The 22602-nt window shown below is 37.9% G+C and overlaps 1 pseudogene; it reads right to left on the reverse strand.

The window, feature by feature from the left end:
- Positions 1-608: 608 nt before the first annotated feature.
- LOC118705566 lies at positions 609-6973 on the reverse strand (annotated as a pseudogene).
- Positions 6974-22602: the final 15629 nt, after the last annotated feature.

Consider the following 22602-nt stretch of genomic DNA (forward strand, 5'->3'; position numbering starts at 1 on the left):
AATGTATAAATACAATAACAATAATAATAACTGTGGGGATTAAGTACCAAGGTTTTGTGCCCATGATTTTATCACTAAATACTAAATTGCAAACAAAAACAAACAAAAACAGTACATAACATCTTCATTATTAGAACTTCACTGTGCCATAAGAAGTATCCATTAGTGTTAGCTATTTCATTTTCTTTAGCATGGGTAGACATTCTGAGAGAACTTTCAAATATTTATTTGCAAAATGTTCTATGGATATTATTTTGACACACTTATTTTCTTCAAGATACCCCAGAATTTTGGACATCTTAAATTTTCCTTCACTATTGCCTCTGGCCACATTTCTCCCATATACCACAATACCACCCTACGTATGTTCCCACAGACCAAATTAGATAGAATTTTCCTGTATAGAACTCTTCTTCTGAAGTCTTTTTACTTAGTTCTGTTTAACAGGTAGGTTTCTAAGAAGATCATAAACACACTCACAGAATTTAAAGACCTTTGTGGTCTCTTGTTTCTTGGGATGTTATTTTGACACCTGCACTCAATTTCCAAATCAGTTTGACTATTTCATATTCTTATGATTTTATAAATCTTGAACAACATCACACATCTCAGTCTCTTGGTTTTATTGCAATAATTGCTAAGCGATAGTATGAAAGATCTTTAACAAAAATATCCTTTAAGGTGTTTCCAGTGTTGTGCAAAGTATAATGTAGAAGGCTGGAGTGAGAGTTTATGGAGATAATGCATTCATGATTGAACTATTTGTATATTAAATATGGTCATAGGATATAAATTAACTTAAGCTCTTGAAATTTATGGATGAATTCAAAAATGTAAATCTGCTCAGGGAAAAGCTATTTATCTCATTCGTTTGTATGGTAATTGATGGTTCGTAATGAAATAATCTGATGCACAGAGTCCAGTCAAATTAGCCTGCCTGTAATGCACTATCTTGAAGTGACTTCACATTCTCATTAAAGCCTTTCTAATTTCTAAAGCAAAATTAATGCAATTAGCGATAAAAATCAATACATATTGATCATGAGTTTCTTCAATATGGCATGAAAATATCAGGTCAAAAAGAAAGGGCATTTTTAAAATCCTAGAATTAATATAAGAAATTTAAGTTGTGAAAGAAAAACAGCTCTGTGCTATTTTCCATAGTATCTATTATTTATAAGAAAGTGATCATATGAATCTTACCATTGTTTGGATGAAATTCAATATAGTGAGTACGCCCCCCCCCCTCATCCCTTCTTCCCAAAACATCTATACTGTATTCATCGCCCATATGGATTTTTCTCCCCATAAATATCCAAAAGCAATTTTTTTCCTCATGGTGCAGAATTTCAGATCACTAATTACTCAAAAGCATCTCTTTCTTTTCACATGCAAATGTAAGCAAGATTCCAGGGAGAAGTACACCCCTCCAACCCCTCGACCCAGTGAATGTACCCTGTGGTGGGGCGGGTGTGGTTAAATGTATGCAAGAAGGAACTTGGCATCTAGAATAAAAATAAAAAATAAAATAAAAACGCATTTGTGGAAATTGAGGGGACCGTTGCTTTTCTACATACTAATCAGCTTATTTTGGTGTGAAATAAAATGATACCTATAAAAAAGAAAGAAGGAAGAAAAAAAGACTCAATCCCAATAGTTCCTCCCACACCTACCTTAATAGATTCTGAGACATCCTCAACAGTAGTTCTATTCCTGAGGTTGTGAGAGGAAAGTGATTATTAACTGTCTTAACTGCTCAACTTTTTGTTCTAAAAGTCCTAGCATTATACATATCCTGGGGAAACTCTGAGTAAACTCAGGAAAAGGGATTATACTGTTGGGTCAAGTCTACCTTTGAGATCCTCCAAAGGCTCTGCTGGAGAGAACCTGACCCAGAGAACTACAGGGTACAGTGAGGCCATTTAACGGGCTTCTGCATCTTGAGGACCTAATAGGGCCCGAGCCAATTTCCCTGTTATATTCCAGGACTGTTATTTCCAGAAGTTGCACAGCAAGGGAATAAATTCTCCTTTCTGTCCGCAGTAAAATTCAATTGTTTTGTATTTAAAAAGGTAATCAATCTGAAGTTGTTCTTGCAGTGGTCACACCATATGAACATGGATAAAGCTTTTCATGGTGTGTTAATTTATAAACTGTGATTGCCGATATGAATGGCAATGACAGGTGCATGCATTTTGTTTACAGATTGGTCCCATTTATGTGAAAGTGACTTCACAGATCCTGGTTGAAGTTCAGGCATTTGTTTACTGGAATGAAACTCTTTCGTGCTCTTTGAGGCAACCTGGCAGCATTGATTTAATGTCCTCACCCATGTCACAGTGAGAGAAATTAGGGAGAGTTTTGGTGGGAAATAATAGGTTTATATATGTCGAATTGTCCTTTAAAATCCTCCTGGGAAAAACAGAACACGTGTTTACAGGTGTCTCTAGAATACTGCTTTAGAACAGCATTATCCTAAGTGTGTTGTACTAATTCCTGGTTCTGTGTGTTGTTTTGGCACAAAAGGATCCTATAGATAAATATGAAGTTTTGACATGCTTCATACACTCTTTCAAGATCCTATCATTTGTGGGGGTGGGGAGGGGGAAGGGCACAGGTTTATAATGCATATTAGCATAATGAAGGCTCTGAGAAGTCTTGCTTAGGTAAGGAAGCCTCTTTAACGTTGTTTAGCTCAACATTTTCCAAATTAATTTCACCACCCATTTTTTTTTTCTTTTTTGTCTTCTAAAATCTATGAGTGTTCCTTTGGATCTGCTTTGGGATACTCTGATTTGGATTTGATAAATAGCAGGAAAATTCTAAAATCTGAATTCTGGGGATATGCTGAATGACAATAATCATCTCACATTTGATTTTGACCTTCAACATACTTTTCCCCTGGACATGAATGTCTTATTCCTCAATCCCCAAAAATGTACACATTTTTGAATAATTATAAAGGCAGTGTTTATTAAAATACTTTTCATTTTAAAAATGTAACAGAAACAGCTGTTAAAGTATATGTACATTTTTGAGGAACCACCTTCTATTTCAATCAAATTAGCTCTTTAAAAAATCCCTAATACATTACCAGTACCACCTATTCCATAATCTCTCACAGTCTGAGAAAAACATAAAATAACTCTTTAAATTTTAAATTAAATAATACTTTAATAGTATTATTGTAGAGATTACAAATAAGCAAAAGGAAGAAAGTTACCTGCAATGCCTGTAATCATCCTTGTGTCTATTTCTGTCTTTTTCATAGGAATATAACTATATATTAAATTGGATTTGTTGCATATTATTTTATAACTCATTTTTTTTCACTCGATGATGTACAGTGAATAAGTTTTCATGTCATTCACTGATAACATCGTTGCTTTTCATTGTATACATGTAGCATGTTTTTTGAAAGGCAGCAAGACGTGCAGTCAATTAACAGCCATGTGCTTAGGGGTTTCTGTATGTCTGGGAAGGCAGGGCAGATCCTCCAAACATCACAGAGGTGCTGGGGGCGAAGGGAATGGGGAAGTTAGTTCTACACGGAGCGGGCAAATCACCTCTGCAGAGGGGACTCGCGATCAAGCAGAGGCTGCAAATGCTGCCTGAGTTTGCAGCAATCTCATCCTCCTCCCCACAGCTCATCTTCCCCAGATGCCTCTCCTGGCATCACTCTCCCTGGGCGAGGATCTTTCTCATAGGCTACATCTTGCCCTAGAATGGTCCCTGCAAGGCAGAGAAAGCACCACCCTCCTCCCTTCACAGTCTTCCAGGGCAGGAGAGCCAGGGCTTCTGCCTATGGGGATTTCTGAGGTGATCAGAGCACCAGCCAAACCCACTAGCAGCTAAGGCAGCTCTAGAGATGCCCAACGGCTAATGCCACATCAGAGAAGCTATTGCATTCCCCAGATTGGCCCTGGTTGCTGCTCAAGCTCTGGAAACCTGTGTTTGCTGCTGTGGGCTCTGATCTTGTGGTACTTTAACAGGAGCTAAGTGCAGCACTGAATAATCTGATTTAATACTTGAAATTACTTCTTGTGCACACATGCCACAGGTTATAAGAATGCTTGCTATAAATGTTTGCATATACAACTAGACTTTCTAAGGAAATGGAAACCAAAATGTATTTCTTTTTCTAAAATACAATAGATAGACCCCATCTGAACTAAATGCTCCCTCAAATACATTTTCCAACTGTTTTTGCACATCCCTATGATTCCTGTCATCTGATAGTGTTTGCCTGTCTTTCCCTGCTCAGACATGTGAGCACCTGACAACATGCTGCCCTGTCTACCTTATTTGTTTACTTTTTAATTTTTATGAGCAAACAGGAACCCCCGACACTAGTTATGGAGCAGGGAGCTTGGGCTCCTGTTCCAGCTTTGAGATGTGGTTAAAAGCATGGACTCTGGAGTTCAAGCCTTAGTTTGCTGTGACCATGGGCAAGTTATTCAACCTCTCAGACTGAGTTTATTCATCTTGAAAATATGAACAATAATGATACCAGTTTTCAGGATTATTCTGAGTGATAGTGAGTTATATTCATAATGCACAGAATAATGCCTGGCATACAGTAGTAAGTATTCTCTGGCTTTAATTTAATTTAGTCATGTCAAATTGCTCCCAAAGTCTTTCTTTTTTAAAAAAAAATTATGTTAACTTGTAATATCTTACAATTTCAAAAAAATTATGTTGCAGTTGCCTTAGACCTTCATAAATAAAGCAACCCCACCTGTAGCCTCTATCCTTTTTACCACTTAGTGGAGCAAAATGCCCAATAAAATATAAAATGCAGCACATCCAATCATGCAACCTAAAAACTTTTCATGGTAATTTATTGTAAACTAGTAGCATGAAATTCGTGCATGGGGTGGGAGATGTTCCTCAGCCCAGCCTGCACTTTCTCCAATCTAGGATCCTTCGAAGGATGTCCTACTGCTGGTTTACAGGGATAAGGCCTAAACTGGCAGTCGGACATCCCTCTCACAATCCAGGACTGCTGGCTCCAGCCACTCACCTGTCTTCCTGCCTGCCTGATTGCCCCTAACCACTCTGCTTGCCAACCTGCTTGCCCCCAACTGCCCTCCTCCCCCTCAGTGGCCTGCTCACTCCAAACTGCTCCCCACTGTCCTGATCACCTCCAATTGACCCCCACTGATGGCTTGCTCACCCCCAACTGGACCTCCTGCTGGTCTGCTTACCCCGACAACCCCTGCTGTCCCATTCTGGCCTGATCAACCCCTGGAGATCCAAGGTCCCAGCTCCTCCTTTTTTTCTTTTTCTTTTTTTTTCAGCCCCTCCTTGAGTGGAGACCAGGGCTGACTGGAAGTAAGTATCTAGTATTTATTTATCTTTTATAATTGAAACTTTATAGCCTTGAGCAGAGGCCAGGGCCAGCCAGGGTGGGCGGGAAGCTTGGCTTCCTCCATCACGGGGGCAACCCAAGCCTCCTGCTTGCTCCAGCAACATGTCCTGCCACCATTTTGGTTGGGTTAATTTGTATACTCCCTCCTGATTGGCTGGTGGGCATGGCTTAGCATAGGAGTAATGGATAATTTGCATGGTTCTCTTTTATTAGTGTAGATTGCACTTGAGAATTCACAAGGGAAAACCAGCCACTTGTTCATTCACACAGTTCTTGTGCCCGAAATAAAAGTCATCAGTAAAATGAACTAGATAAAAAGTTCTCAGCTGCTCATTAGTTTATGTTGTTCATTATATTCCACAAATAAGTGAGATCATGTAATATTTTTCTTTCTTATATCTGGCTTATTTCACTTAGCACAATGCTCTCCAGGTCCATCCATGCTTTTGCAAATGGAAAGAGTTCTTTCTTTTTTACAGCAGCACAGTATTCCAGAGACATGAAGTATTGAACAGTCCATCAATCCTCAGAGAAAAGGCAGGGAAGGGTGGAGGTGGGGGATAAGAGATCAACCAAAGGACTTGTATGCATGCATGTAAGCATAACAATGGACACAGACACTAAGAGGGTGGGGGCGAATGCTGGGGGAAGGGGTGGCCAATGGGAAAAAAAGAAGAAATGTGTAATACTATTTTTAATACTTTAAACAATAAAAAAAATTTAAAGTTCTTGGCTGTGCTCAGCCAGCTAGCCCCACCCTCTGGGTGGGAACCAACCCCACACTGCTTCACCCTCCTCCGTTGTGGGCTCTGACTCTAAGGCTAACAGGTCATCCAGCAACTCTGCTTTACTTCACAGCCTTACCCCTGAAGGGACCAGCATCTCTTCTCTGCTTCCACTTTCCACCACCTGCTGAGCCTTCATAACCTCAATTGATCCTGTTGCTGCTGCGGAAGGCTCTGCTCTCAAATCTGAATGGTTTCGCATGACACATCTTTTGAACAGTCATTTGAAAAGTAAAACTAACAATGCCTTTAATTTTTTTTATCAAAGCCTCTTCAGGTAGAGTTCTCTGAGATGTGTCATCTGATATGGAAAACCACTGTTTGGACACATTTATTTGTAATTCCCGGTGGGGGGTGGGGGGGGAGAGAAACAGGAAAAAAAAAAACACCCAAACTTTCCTTCTACATGAATCCATTTCATTGAAACTATCACCATGTGCCATATTGGAAGATTGAGGAATGCCTTAGATTTCAGGGACCAACATTTCATTTCTCCTGGAGTTTAATTTTCTGTATAACATTTTGCAAGCTTAACATTATGCCCAGTTCTCCTTCCATCTTCTTTTTTTAGTTAGCATGGCATTCTGCCAAGCATTGAAGAGCAAGTAAAGCCTAGTGGGCAACAGAGGGGTTGGGATAGTCCATAAATAAAATAAAGCCAGGCAGACATCCCTGATCCTGGGTAACAGCTCTCCTAATTAATGGATCTGCTGCTCGATCCCGTAGCTGGTCAGCTAGCGGTAGAGCCTGAGGTCCTTCATTCCCGGTGGAGGAGGAAGAATTCATCTTCTATGCCAAATGCATGAACAAAATCTTCTTAAATCCACAATAATCATTCATTATCTCAAAGCTTCTTCATGTGAGGAATTCGTGTGCAGCCTAGCCGAATATCACTGGCTCAGGGTCTCTCACAGGCTGCAGTCGAGGTGTCAGCGGGGCTGCAGCCAACCAAGGTCCAAGTAGGAGAAGATCTTTATCCAAATTCAAGCATGTAGCTGCTATCAAGGTTCAGTGCCTCACAGGTTGATCGACAAAGGGTCTTAGTTCTTTGTTGGCTATTGGCCAGACTCCTCCCTCAGCTTCTTGCCAGGTGGGCCTTTCCATAAGACAGTTCACCCGATGACAGCTGGCATCTCCAAGAGCGAGTGAAGAAGAGACCAAGAGAAAGCTAAAACCCCTGTTTCTTCGCAGGTACACGTGTGATATACTGTAAGTGACCAGCACGTGGCTGGAAAAGGCCACAGGCTCAGTGGACCCTTCCTGGGCCACACTTATAATCAATCTATATAGTGTGTGCTGATCAAAGTTCTGGATGGGGCAAGCATGAAAGTACACTAAAAGGTGCCCCACAGCAATTTCTTGGGCCTCTTGCTTCTGAGAGGCACATATGGAGCAGTCACATATGGAGCAGACTACTTTATCGATAGTTATAGCACCCCAGAATGCTGTAGTCATTTCTCATGAAAAGATCGCAATATGTATGTGTGTACTGAGTACTGGTGTTAAAACAGTCCCGTGTTTCCTCAACCCTTCCTCTCATAAACCACGGCACTTTGTAGTGCAGGTAAGAAAAGAAATCATAACTGGGTCTTCAGATTGGCAATGGGAAGGAAGCGCGTTTTTAATGGCATTGAAATAAGAGGTGAACCTAAACCAACCATTGCTTATTTATGGCTGTAGTTACTTCTCTCTGGCACATCCCAGAGGGTTACTTTCTGTTGTTAATTGGAACTTCTAAGCCATTTTTATTTACAAAGTGTTTTACAGTCATTGGTATTGATGACTTATAATTCCCCCATGAGTTAGGTGTCAGGATGAGGCATTGACACGGGCTCCACTCTCAGGAAGCTGAGACGTGAGGGTGGATAAATGCGCCCGTCCCCTCCCACACAGCAGCCATGGGGTCCTGCTTTGCTTTGTTTTGGCTTGTCAGATGCTTATTACCTTCTCCATGTGCTCTGATGGCAGTTACGATTGGATTTCTGGATTAAGGGTCTTTTGAGGAGGGACTGAGAGAGAAACAGTGACACAGAATCCACTTAGCAATTCCTTTCTTCCAGTCTGCTCCCCATTAAAACAAATTGTCCTCGCAAGTGTATGTCTTTCGGCACACTTATTTTGTTTTTTAAGGAAGCAAGACAAATATCTGCCTGTTTATTGTTAAATTTGTAGTGCCAGTCATGACACGCGTAAGGATAGTAACACTTTTGCCAGCAGGGTGCTCCTCTGCTTTACTAGTTCAGAAGGGCTTGATTGATGTGAGAGAGCAAGGCCTCCGTAAAGATAATTTAGCCATTTCCATACAGTTTATGCTTGTGTTAGTTGTATCCTGCAGGGGAGTCCCAGGGGGTGGCTTCGTTGACCTTCCCTCTAAAAGGTAACACATAGGAGATTCCTACAGGAACCATCGTCTAACAAGACTAATGATGGCTTCCATGCCTATTATCATTCAGAGACCTCGAAAGAGGCTTTAGAAATGCAGTACCACATTCCTCCCTTGATGTCCCACATGATCTATGAAGGCGTTATGTGGCAGATAAATTAATCATTAAAAACTTACTGTTAAGTCTTTACAAATAATAACCAGGTGTATCTTGATTATCTTTGATCTCAATATATATTTTTTCTGTCACCAAACACATGATACATAGCAGTTTGTTTTGCTGACAACTAATCTGAGGAGGTCAGGAAAGAAGGCTATTTTCCTCCAGCATTTTTACTGTCTTTTTTTTTTTTTTAAGTTAGAAGGACTAAAAAAGAAAAGAAGTTCTTCACTCAGTAATAGTTCATGACAGCCCGGATCACTTTTTCATATTGCTTTGCTGGGGTGTGAGTATGAAGCATCGTCACTGTTCATTATTCCAGCTATCCTTGCATTTGATTTATTTCTCCCAGTTAGTGCTACTTAGTATTTAAAAGTTCTGATCAAGGAACACGCTCCACATCTTGTGTGCATTAGGTGTTCCATGATACACAGGATTCCACTTAATGCCATCCCTCTGGGTTGAGGTGGACTTTTTTTTTAAGTAATGTATTTTTTTTTTGTCAGGTTAACCACTTCCTAAGCTAACATTTTCTAAATTCCAAAAAAGGGAAAGGGATAATAAAATGAAATAATGCATGTGCAACTATCAAGGTAGACAAATGAAAAACTCATTACAACAAAGGACAGGCTTAGTATCATAAATGATTTAATCATTTCCTATTCAGAACAACTTTTAAATGTTTTAATTTGCTTCTGCGGAAACTCCTGTTACTAGGATTTGTTTGAGTAGCTGCTCCTTTCAGGAAGAGCACCAGGAATGTGGTGAGGGAGATGAGTGCTAACAGGAAAGGAAACAGTGTCCTTCAGCAGGTAGCTAACTGTTTTGTAAAGAAGTCTAAGGAAGGAAGGAGGTTAGTTGAAATTCTTGTTCATACCACAGATCTCTACAAGAGACTTCATTCAGAAATACATGTTTTTATTAAAAGTCAGTTGAGAGAGGTAAAATTTTTGACGTGGCATTTCAAATTTTAATTTGAAAATCATTTCTATGGAGATGTGTGATCTTCCTTTGTATTTTGTTGACTACCTCAAAAACTGCTTTGTGAGCTCAGTATCAAAAGATGGGAATCCTTTGGGAGGGGGAGTTAGATTATTTTTTCTAGTTTGTTGAGGATAATATATGGAAAGAAATGTCTTTATTCATGTTGAATTCTGAGCAATTGGTGATGAGAGTACCTATTTTTACTTTTTAAAGTTTATGTTGATCAATATTTGTAGGGAACAATAACATAGCTTCATGAACAACTATAATGATAACTTAGACTAGAGCTTGCAATATTTCAGGGATGTTGATATACAATAGCTTAGCATTTTCTTTAAAATAAAAATTATTCTGGAAGGGGCTAATGGCTGTTGTTAACTGTTATTCTGTGTCAAGACTGTTCTAAGTGCTCCACATGTGCTACCTCATTTTATTATCATAGCATCATAACTTGTAAGTATTATTTCCCCCTGTTTATAGAGACAAAGAGAGATTAAATAAATTGCCAGAGAATATATGACTAATGAAGGTAGAGCAGTGATACATGAGACAATATATGGTCTTGCTGACCAGATTATAAACCCTCAATGATGTATGTTTTTCTCTTTTCTTTCTTGATAAGACTGACAGACCATCCAATGCCACTCTGGTATTTTATAATGATAAAACTGAGGTCCAGAGTAGTTAAGGGATTTGCCTAAGATCACACAGTAAGTTAACAGTAAGCAGGGAAAGCTCTTTAGCACCTGGCCGTGCTATCTAAATTGGGTCTATTGGAGAGCCTGCACTAAAGCAGAGTGGTGCCAGGGGGGAATAGATCCCACTCAGAGAGCAGGAGGAAAGAAGATTTGGTTAAATAAGACCAACTCTCTTTTTCAACTAAAAACAAGACACACATAGGAATAGAGTAAGAGCATGAATCAGGACAGCTCTAGGCATCTTGATGGGACAAATGACATTTTTCTTGGGTATAACTCTCACTTCTTATTACTATCCCTCCCCCATTTTCTGCACTGTTTAGTGACTTGAATTCAGATTCATAATGCTGTCTGAAGTCTAGTCTCCCTGTAAGGCCATCCGTTTTAAAGTGTTAATGCTTTAACAATTTCTTTGTGGAGATTTCAAAAGAGACCAGCTAAAAATAACATTGCATGCTGATCTTTTAAGTTTTGTCCATTTAGAGAAGGAAAAGAATTTAACATAAAAAGGTTTCCGGCATTCCTCAATTCAGGTAATGTGAACAACCAACTTTTTCATTTGTGAATATACCTAATCCTAAAAGGGCATAGCTATTACGGAAGAACATTTATGATATGAACAATAGTACAAGTTACTTTAAGACTGCCTCTCTTTGAGGTTTTCCACCAGAGATAGATTTAAAAAAATAAAACCAACTCTATCTGAGACTATTGTCTACATTGGTAGCCTTCTCCCATTAATGGAAGCATGAAATGGAGATGAAATGGGAGCCATAGGGAAGTTATTTCCCAAAAGAGTAGTCAAAGCAAAGGTGAAACCTTCCCAGTTCCCTTCTGCACAAGCTGTTGGGCTGGTTTATTTAGTAACTAGAGGCGCGATGCACAAAATTCATGCATGGGTTGAGTCCCTAGACCGGCTGACAATCAGGACCTGGTGGCTGCCAGCTGGGGCCTTCCTTCATTCTGTGCCACCCCTTGGTGATCAGCCCACATCATAGTGAGTGATTGAACTCCCAGGCTCCTGGTCAAACTCCTACAGGGACACAATGCATATATATATATATATATATATATATATATATATATATATATATATATATATAGCTTCCTGGATGGAAGTAGATGATGAGGATAGATAACTCTTCAACTTCAGAATAAACAAGTATTTTGAATTTCTAGACTTCTGGACTTGTCTGACTAAACAGTAATTCTCTAGGTTCTTTTTCCTCTAAATGGGTGAGTTTTGATATGGAGAACAGACTCACAAGCAAAAATATCATGTCCCTTCTGTCTTCCTTAAACCTAGAGAAGAAGGAAATGGAGAATTTCTATCCAAAGAGGGAAGTAATTTCTCCTTACTACAAGAATAAAGTTGTCAGATTTAGTAAGGTAAAATACAGGACACCCGGTTAATTTTGAATTTATGATAATATCTATCTAGAGAGGTAGATATACTAGTATATGATGGTTTGGATAGAGAGATATAGATAAACATATATACACATACACATGTACATACATATATACACCTATACACGATAGAGGTAAATCTAGAGATAGAGATATATTTTAGTATAAATGTTTAAATTTTTTATTTGTTTAAATTTTTTATTTACTTTAGTATAAATATGCCCCATGAACTATTTTGATGTCCTATACTTTATCTGGGTACACTGAGGAGCGACTCAGACCAGTTCCGGTGGAAAGAGAACTGAGCATGGTTCTGGCAGCCTGTGGGTCCTTGGAAACTGCTGCCCCATCAGGTCTGTGTCAGAACAGCACCTCTACGAACAGATCTTGGACTGAGCAATAGAGGCACTTATTTGTCCTGTGTCCCAGGCCGCACTGGAGAGATGGTTATTAAGTCTTCTCCATTTATGGGGCCAAATTTATGTAGAGGAAGTCGCCGAACATTCAGGACTGAGCCACTGAGGCAAAAGTAATTCTTCAATCCTATGACTTTTTATTGATGGAAGCTACTCTTACATTTTAAGCATGGCTATGATATCTGTATTCAAACGGCTGCATTGTAATTCAGTAGCATTAGGTGGATTATAGTCAAGGTCTGCCTGCTTTATCTACAATAATTTAGAGCATAATTTGCTGACCAAAGAAATAAATGTCGTTGTGATGGGCCCCCTGCACAATCCTCCAAAGGGGATATCTCTAGGGACCCCTCCCAACTCTATGGTAACCAAGCCACAACCATTTGTCCTTCTCAGTCTTGGTTTTCTTCCCACTTTTATATGAAGCATAGGACATGAATCATTTGAACAATAAGAATTAGCTGAAGGCTATCATAACCAGAGCAAAAAAGGATGGCTTGTCTAGCAAATACATGAAAATCACTCTGATTTTTTAAAAACGCTAACGCAGTTTTCAGAGTAATTATTTTATTCCCATCCATATGTGATTTTTAAAAATATAAACTGGAGAAAGATACAAAACAATTATAATAATTTTAATATGTAACATGAAAGAAAAAAAAACTTGAAATGTCACTTTTTTTTTAATCTAGTGAGTTATTTTAACCAAAGAAATGAACACAAATTGGGATAAACACCATTAACTTACAGTTTAAATAATAATAAGGTTCTGACAAATCAATACAGTAAAAGGCATGCTAGTAGCATTAAACAAAAGAGAGAAGCCAAAGAACTATTATCAAAAGCCATGTTTTTCAGCATAGCTGTTTTCAATTGCTCAGTGTTCTTCCCCGCCGTGTATGAAGGGCGTCTAGTGACCCCTAGCTGAGGAATCTATATTGCTCCTCGCCCTTCCCCCACCGAACAGACAGGCAGCTGATGATGTCTGGTGACTATGGCCCCTGCACTCCATTAGCTCGCAGGAAAGAGCTGCCCTCTATGCAGCCTGGCGCACCTCTAATGTAGGCTCTCTCTGCCAGCTGTCCGTGTGTGTCTATATGTGTTTTGGCGATCAAAGCTCACATCTTCTAGTCTTCCTCTCTTTTTCAGTGATTTGTTTCTCTACAATGCTTACATTTTAAAAGATGCTCAGACTGATAAAATGGCCCAGCACCTCCAAGGTAACAGTGATGAGGCATGAGAAGCCTGCATAGCACACTAGAAATCATCTGCATTGTGAGCTGGGGCCTGGACAAGCACTCATATGTACCTGCAGGTTTTCCCACCAGTGCATCTCACCACGCCTTTGTTCTATTAAGTTGTTAGAAATTAAGATGAGGCCTATATGGGAAGAGTTTTGGTTTTTGGTGGTTGTTGTTGTTTTCAATCCTGCAAGAAAATACACTAAAATGGATGATTTTGGGTGAAGAACTTTAACTGATTTTTTTTAAACTTAGTATTTGCTATAATTTTAAAACGTTTTAAGATGAACATACATATATTTATCTAACAAATATTTTTGGTACCTTCCACTCCAATTTGTTAGCATGCTGTATTATACTTGTATCTATAATAATAAAGGCATAATATGCTAATTAGACTGGACATCCTTCCAGAAATTCTGCCAGATGACCTTCTGGACAAAGCTGAGGCAGCCTGGCGCAAATGGTTCCATTCAATGATAGACTCGATTTTATAGAAAACTAGAGGCCCAGTGCATGAAATTCATGCACTTTCTCAGCCTAGCCTGAGCCCTCTTGCAATCTGGCAGCCCTTGGGGGATGTCCAACTAAGCTGTCAGAAGAACATCCTTAGTGCTGCCATGGAGGTTGATCAGTGAGACCTGTCATTCCGCTGTTTGGTCAATTTGCATATTAGCCTTTTATTATATAGGATTATCAAGTATGACCTATGACTGAAATACTTTTTTTTTTTAAGTGTTCAGATCTTGGAAGAGCAAGAAAAAACATCACAAAATACTTGTTAAAGAGGAGCTTTAAAACGTTAAGAAATGGAAAAAGGAAGATTTTTAAAAATATTATATTTTTTATTGATTTCAGAGAAAAAGGAAGAGACAGAAACATCAATGATGAGAGAATCATTGATCAGCTGCCTCCTGCACACCCCATACTGGGGATGGAACCCGGAACACCAGCATGAGCCCTGACCAGGAGTCAAACCTGAGACCTCTTGGTCCATAGGTCGATGCTTAACCACTGAGCAACCACAGCTGGGCCAAAAGGAAGAATTTTTAAAGTACTGATAATTTTTAAGATTTACCTTTGAAGACATTTTGAGCATGGAAGACACAGTGAGGGCAAAAGTTATTTCTTATGGAAATTTAGCTTTTCATGAGTTTGAAAAAGCAGTTAGAGAATTTGTGGAGATCCAAATGACAGCAGCTGGCTAGTATTACCCTCACATTTCCAAGTACAATAGACCACATAGAAATGTGCTAATTTATGAATTATAATCTAGAGAGAAACACTACCAGAAACTCTGCTGCTGCTCATTGGCGTCTGGATTGTCCTCTTTCCTTTCCTCCACCTATTTCCATTTGCAGATCACACTATTTTGTCACTAGGCTTATGGGAGAGGTTTTTTACATTCATGCTCCGGTGCTTTCCTCATCAAATGTGAAGAATGATTCATCATGAAGCTCTCTGCTCTCTCCAGCCCTGGCTGTGTGTGGAGAAAAGGACAGAATGACCACTCTGTGGATCCTATCTGGGCAAACATTTGCTCAATGTTAATTTTATGAAAAACAGTATTTTAGTGTTGGATGGTAAGAACTGGGGAGACACTTTTTTGGCTTTTGTTAAAGCTAAATTACACAATTTTTTTGCTCTTCTCCATGGAAAATTAACTGTACATTTTTATTTTTAAAACATTTTTCCAATTTGTTTTCATTCTGAAAGCCTAAGCCTTCAGATCGGTCATGGCCATCTTACTTTATCCCTACACAAAAGAACATATTCAGATTCAGAATTATTATATTCTGACTACAATTTACTGAACAAAAAGGCTATTCTGAAAAAGACAAATGTAACATACTATAAGCATTGTAGGAGTTTTCTTTCAGTTTGTGTTTCTAACATATACATTGCATAGCAAATAACTTCTGTAAAGGCAACTCAATAGCCCTAAATTAGGGATATAATTTTGATTTAACTAGAATATAACATCCAAAGATTAAAATATAACAAGGCTATATGTTCTCTCATTAGTCCTCTCATAAGGGAAATATAGAATTGAAATCTAAACACTTGCTAGGAACATGCCAGTTATTGACTATCTTTAAAAAAAAAATAAAAGAAATTATATTATAAACCAAATCACCTTTTAAAGCCATAATGAGGCAATGCTTTCTTAAAATGTATGTCCATGCACAAGCTCAATAGACTGACTATAACATTGTCTACCCAAGACCAGGGCCAGAGAGAAAGCTGTTTATTGTGTGGAGTTGCTAAACATAAACTTCTAAATTGAGGACAGATGTGCAACAGCTGTTCATTATCTGTAAGGAAGGGAGAGTCTGTCTTTTTAAAAATTATTTATAAGCTACTTTAAGATTAGGCTTAATATATATTTTTTTCCTTTTGGGTAAATAAAACTAAGCACCCATGATCAGAATTTTAAAATATATATTGATTTATAACAATACTCAAATATATCAGATTATCAAAATGCTTCACACTTTCATCACAGTGATATTCATGAGGGTGCTGTTACATGTAGTAATTATAGCAAACACCTTACCACTTACTATGTGCCAAGCACCACTCTAAGTATTTTAACTGATTTGATTCTCACAATTCCCTTCAGAGGTAGGCTCTATTCTCATCCTCATTTTACTAAGTTCAGAGAATTTATTAACTTGCCCAAGATCATACAGCTGGCAAATTCTGTTGCCCAAATTCAATACCAGCATTCTGACTCCAGAATCTATATGTGGGTAAATGGTCATTTGTATGTAGACTCTTTCAGGTGTGTATTTTAATGTAGTGTGTGACAATTGCTGCCTTAGAAGAAAGAGAATTTCCTGAAGCAACAGGATTATCAGTCAGGATAGGGTTGGCTAACTGTAGAAACAAAATGACACAACAGCATTACCTACCTACCGTAGGTCAACAGGAAGCTCTTCTCCCACATTTACCTAGAAACCTAGACATCAGTTTTCTCTGACACAAAAAAGAGGATGTGACGGTGCACAACAGTGCATAAATACCTAAGCACAGTCTCGTATTTTATTTCCATTCTCATTTCATTGGATGAAACTAGTCATTTGGCCTCACCTACCTGCAAGACTGTTGGCAAATGTTAACAATAGGTAGAAAAATATTAGAAAAAAATTGGATCCAAAGAAAATAAAAAGGTTACAAGGAAATTTTAGCTACTCTAAATATTTACATAAATTTAAGAGTCAAGATATGTCCAAATTCCAACAAAGCAATGGATGGCAGTGTGAAATGGACAAGATAAAGAATGATGGCTGGACGGTGTTGCGATTTAAAAGAAAAGATGGCCTCCGGGGAAGTCAGCTTGATATAGGCCAGAACCTTTGATGGATCTCAGCCTGATTATCAATCTTTATGCCCACAAACACCAGATGACTGACACATTTGAAAGTTAGGGTCTCTCCCTGGACAAGACTGATGTTTAAATCTAGTTGCCAAAATATTGACTCATTATGAGAACTATAAAAATAGAGCAGTCTTATTATATTTTAGCCGATATATAAATTCTGTATAAGTATCATATAAAGTCCAAATATACAGTATATGATAAGAACAAAGACAGTGAATTATATTATTTTGATTGTCATTGGTTTAAATCTGGGAGAGCCCTAAACTATGCTTCACTGTAGCCTGGGTGGAAGAACTGGTGAGAATGACCTGTTGGGTTTCAGCCAAGCCTACTTTCAGTTGGCCTGCCTTCACTTTGGCTAGCAAGCAGAGCAAAGAGCACGCCAAATCAAAGGTTCGCAAAGAAACAAGTAGTTGTGGCTCCCCTTCACTTCTCAGATCCTCACAGGGACACTCCCTGTGGCCTCAGCAGATTCCAAGTGAGGATTCCGCCAGGTTGGAGGAATCCAAAACTTTCAGATCATTGCCTTCACACAGCTTGGGGCTGGGGGAAGATAGGGGCAGACAGGGGGCATGTCAGCCATGTCATGAGGATTTAACATCTGAGCTCCAGGCTCACAATTTTGGTAAAATATGCATAACATAAAATTTATTATTTGAATTATTTTAAGTGTACAGTTTAGTGGCATTAGGTGCATTCACATTGTTTTGCAACCATCACCACTATCCATCTCCAGAACTTGACTTCAACATCCCAGACTGAACCTCAGTACCCATGAAACCATATTTTTAAATATATTTTATTGATTTTTTACGGAGAGGAAGGGAGAGGGATAGAGAGTTAGAAACATTGATGAGAGAGAAACATCGATCAGCTGCCTCTTGCACAACCCCTACTGGGGATGTGGACCCAACCAGGGTACATGCCCTTGACCGGAATTGAACATGGGGCTCTTGAGTCCACAGGCCAATGCTCTATCCACTGAGCCAAACCAGTTCTGGAAAAAACATAATTTTTTGATACATCAGTGTAACAAAGACTTAGGTACTTCCATATTTTTAAAAATATATTTTTATTGATTTCAGAGAGGAATGGAAAGGGAAAGAGATAGAATCATCAATGATGAGATAGAATCATTGATTGGCTGCTTCCTGCATGCCCCACACTGGGAATCGAACCTGCAACTCGGGGATGTGCCCTGACTGGGAATCAATTGGTCCAAAGGTCAACTGCCACTGAACCAAGCAGTACCCTAAATTTATTTATTGTATCTCTGCTGTCTGCCACATGGTTGTACCCATTTACATCCAGCTATATCTGCCTAGAGAACTGAATGCTTATGTCTCCTGGGTAGGACTGGAGGCACATGGAACACGTACCTATGCTCCCTGATTCTTGTTTTCTCCATATGAATATCTCTTCCTCTTCTATGACCATATTCTTTCTCCCAACTGAGCATTTATGAGAAATTTAGACAGTAAATGCAATTCATTCTGTCTTAGTCCATTAAGATGCTATAACAAAGTATTGGAGACTTGGTAGCTACTAAACAGCAGAACTTTATTTCACATAGTCTGGAAGCTAAGAAGTCCAAGATCAAGGCACCAGCAAATTTGGTGACTTGTGAGGGTCTGATTTCTGATTCATAGACAATACCTTTTGCTATGTCCTCACAAGGTGGAAAAAGAGGAAAGAGAGCTTTCTTGAACCTCTTTACATAAACACAAATCCCACTCATGAAGGCTCTAACCTTATGACCTAATCATCTCCCAAAGGCCTTACCTCCTATACCATCACATCAGGCAGTAGATTTCAACATATAAATTTGGGGGGCAGGACCCAAACATGTACATGATAGCACTTATAGAAGCTTATGCCCTATTTACAGTAATCACAAATAAGAGTTTCTCATGATATCTTAGGTATTTATTTATATATTATTACTATAGAGGAACAATCTCATTTTTATATGTTCTTTTCTAATTTAATTCTGAAAGAAATTTTAACCTGATGCTAGGGGAATACTCTGTTATTCCTTCATTTATTATCTACTGTTGCTAGTTCAATGAGCCAATCTTTAGCTGTTTGAACAGCACCAGAGGACCTGGATGGGTAAATTGAAACTAGACTGGAACTCTACCTCTAGAGGCATGCCCCAGAACTCAGTGCCTGGCCCTGGTTAGCTTAGTAGTTTATCCCTTCATTGGATGAATCTATCAAATGAATGTTGATCAAATTAGTTCAAATCTTCCTTTTACAGGTTCTCATAAGACTATATACTTTTCTTAGGACTTGTCATAGATGGAATTTTGCAATTATTTATGTGATTATTTGATTCCTCTCTATATTCTTCACTAGATTATAAACTCTATGAAAATAGGGGCCATGTTTTCTTTTCCTCATTTTTATTTCCAGCACTTAGTACAGTGCCAGACGTAGAGTAGGCTCTCTGTAAGTATTTACCACAGGAAGAAAAGTGGAAGGAAGATTGTAAAAAAAAAAAAAAAAAAAAAAAAAAAAAGAATGGAGAAAAGAAAAAAGGAAGAGGACAGGTCATTGTCTTCTCTACATTTGTCAGTGTGCACCTGGAGCACTGGATTAGTTTCTGAGGTCTACATTTTGAGACAAAAGCTAACTAGAATATATTATAAGAGAGAAACCAGAAAGTAAAGGGAGGTGAAGTTGGGACTCAAGCACCAGATAGCTGGATGCTTTTTACAATTTCTCCCAATCAAGAGATTCTGTTTTAAAGAAATATATAATGTACTGTTTTCATGATGTGAAATACTTTATATTATTTCTCCTTACAAATTAAGGCATTTGAAAGGAAAATGCTTTCAGGTTTATAAATAATCTTCCGGATCTTTTACTGAACAAAAATACATGCAAAAAAAAATCTGCAATGTCTCCATGGATGTATATTGATTGGCAGCTTTGCCCCACTTTTCCTGCTTTCTCTTTTATACTAATATAATAAAATTATCTGCTTCAATAAATTTCATGAATAGTTTCCTGTGACCATCTATGTTTTAATTCAAGAGAAAATAGTTTACAATAATTGAAAAAACCATTGTTTTAAATTAAGTAGAACTACTGTCTGATTATTTCTAAGATTGATTTTTTAATAATTTGCATATGAATATGAAATTTATAGTCATAGAGTCATGAATTAATTAATAACAGGATTAGCTGCCAGCTATGAACATTAATGAAAATGACTAACAAATTATAAAATTATATTGGCAATTGTTAATTTCCTAAAAGTTGCTGATATTTATTATACGTCATAAGCAATAGTGTGAACTTTCACAACTTTTTTATTTGTATTTCTCTTTCTATATTTTAAAATTCTATGCTAGCAAATATATCCATTTTACCATTAACAAATCTTTAAACTGCATAGTAGGAGTATTTGTTTATTTCAACACCAGCAAAAGTAGAGAAAGAATCAAACAACTTGAATGTGGATTAGGGAAAGATATTATCTAAATCCTAGGAAGGCTCTATACTCTGCAGCTTAGAGTTCACAACAGAACATTAAACTGAACCCTACCTCAGTCAGTCACCAGGAGCTCATCAGTGACCACACTGAGGGAGCAGGAATAAGAGCCGAACTCTACCTATGGCCCATCGTGTCAGCAGGAGAGGAGGGCACCTACTCTGTGTGGGGAAGAGTCCTGGATTGAAACATCACCCACAAGAACATGGTTGAGGAACAATTCTGAGAAATAGGTTTGTCTCCCAGCTTCACACATCCAACTAGGTAAAGGCTACGGTATGGCAAAGGGAAGAACTGGACTTCAGTCACTGATGAAATCGCATGGGATTATTTTAGAACACAGTCCAGTACTGAAAAGATCAAAGAGTCAGGAGCAGCCAGCACCACAGATTCGAGGGAAAAATTGCTTCAAATGAGCCTTAAATAAATGGAAAGAATTTCGAGTCCTTCAGGTGGTGGGCAGAGAGATTAATTTAAAATGATCACATTGACACCATGAAAGTCATATCTGAATTCAAAAAGTTAATGATGTTAAAAAAAAACTTTTGCCTTAGTTATATTAGTGTATCTTATGAAAGTGTTCTGAGAAATGAACTTTGACAATAAAAATGATATGGCTCCCAGACTCGGACCCTCTCATTATCATTCTTGCATAAATCTGGCCATTGGCAGCATCTGTGCAGAACAAGGAATGAAGATTGCATGTTGTAAAAAAAAAAGTTTCTGAAATCCCTTTCAAGAAATGTTTTATAAAATGCACTTGGCCATCTTATCTTAATAAATACATTTATAAACCTTGTTACCAAGTAGCAAGAGGTGATCCTGTCCAATGTTTTCAAGAGATTTTATTATTGGCAAATATAGTGTAAAATTTGCAAAGATATTGGGCTATGAATATATTTACATTGGATAAATGAAAAGGCCTGGCTTATGCAGTGAACTTCATTAGTACTGACAGTTAATCTAAAGACGAAGGGCCCCAAAGTTCACTTTTCCTATCAAAATTTTTATGTAAACATTATTGGGGAAAATATTTCAACTCCTACCTCTCTTGTTTTATAAGTGAAGAGATGTCAAACTCATGAAACACCAAATGTTTGTTACTTGACAAGATTAAGAGAAATTCCATTTTCAAATACTTCTTGGCAACATACTCTATGATTTTTTTAAATCCACTAATGAGGGGTTTTTTTTGTGTGTGTTTTCAAATTGCCAACATCTTTGTAGTCTTGAAGCACTTATAGTAACTTGTAGTAACTCTTGGAAGTAACACGGGTAATTCAACACTGAGTCTAAATCTCTAATCACTTGGTTTTGACAATTTCTGTTTAGTGTGTTCTGCAAATAACATATTAATTAGATGTGACCCAGTGGTTCCAGGTCATTGCAGGAAATAAACAAAACTCCAGGGATTACATGCTAAAATTCAACTATCTTCTTGACTGCTTCGGAAAATAAAGGAAATGGAGACCTAAACTAATTCTCATAAAAACTAGCTACATGAGGAAAAAGAGGGTTGGGAACACATGGATTACTGAGATTATATGTCTCTTTGAATTGTTTACTTTGCCCAAATTGACCCACTCAGAGTGGTTTTATCATTGCCTCCTACACAATCTGCTGAGTTTCTAAGAAAAATGTAAAGGACTAACTTAATAGCTTTAATTTTGTAAAACAGTTGGTATAGAAAGTGCATGGCTAATGAATAGAAACAAATGGGGAAGCATTTGGGCACTGCAGCAAAGAATCTAACTCAGTCACTTAGAAGAAAATTGCATCACCTGTCCCAGTCATATCAGCATTTAGTTGGTAGTAGTTAGTTGATCCCCCAAAAGGTTGTTAATACAATGATATGTCTCATTTTTATTATTTAAATTATGACAATAAGGGTCACTGGGGAAGACCAGTGATTATTGACAACATTGATTTGAATCCTTGAATTAAGCTTATGACACTTAAAGTCTTTGTATATCAATATATACATGTAGTGAGATGAACAGAATTTATATGTTTATTATACTAATTATTAAAAAATGGAAATACTAATGAAAATGAATCTCTATAGTATATTTTGGTTTTTCATTTTTCAAATTTTAGAGAAAAGGGTATCCTGACCTTTTAAACAATTTCTCTGTCAGAAACACTAATTTCCTTATATATTCAGTGCTGGGCAGGAATGTTTTTGCTTTTCCCAACATATGGTATTGACTTGGGAGTAAAACTTAAATGGACCCAGATGTTTCTGCCCTTAGTCCTCCAAGTCCTGCTTT

Source organism: Pipistrellus kuhlii, unplaced genomic scaffold (genome assembly GCF_014108245.1).
Source record: "Pipistrellus kuhlii isolate mPipKuh1 unplaced genomic scaffold, mPipKuh1.p scaffold_m20_p_5, whole genome shotgun sequence".
Classification (NCBI taxonomy): Eukaryota; Metazoa; Chordata; class Mammalia; order Chiroptera; family Vespertilionidae; genus Pipistrellus; species Pipistrellus kuhlii.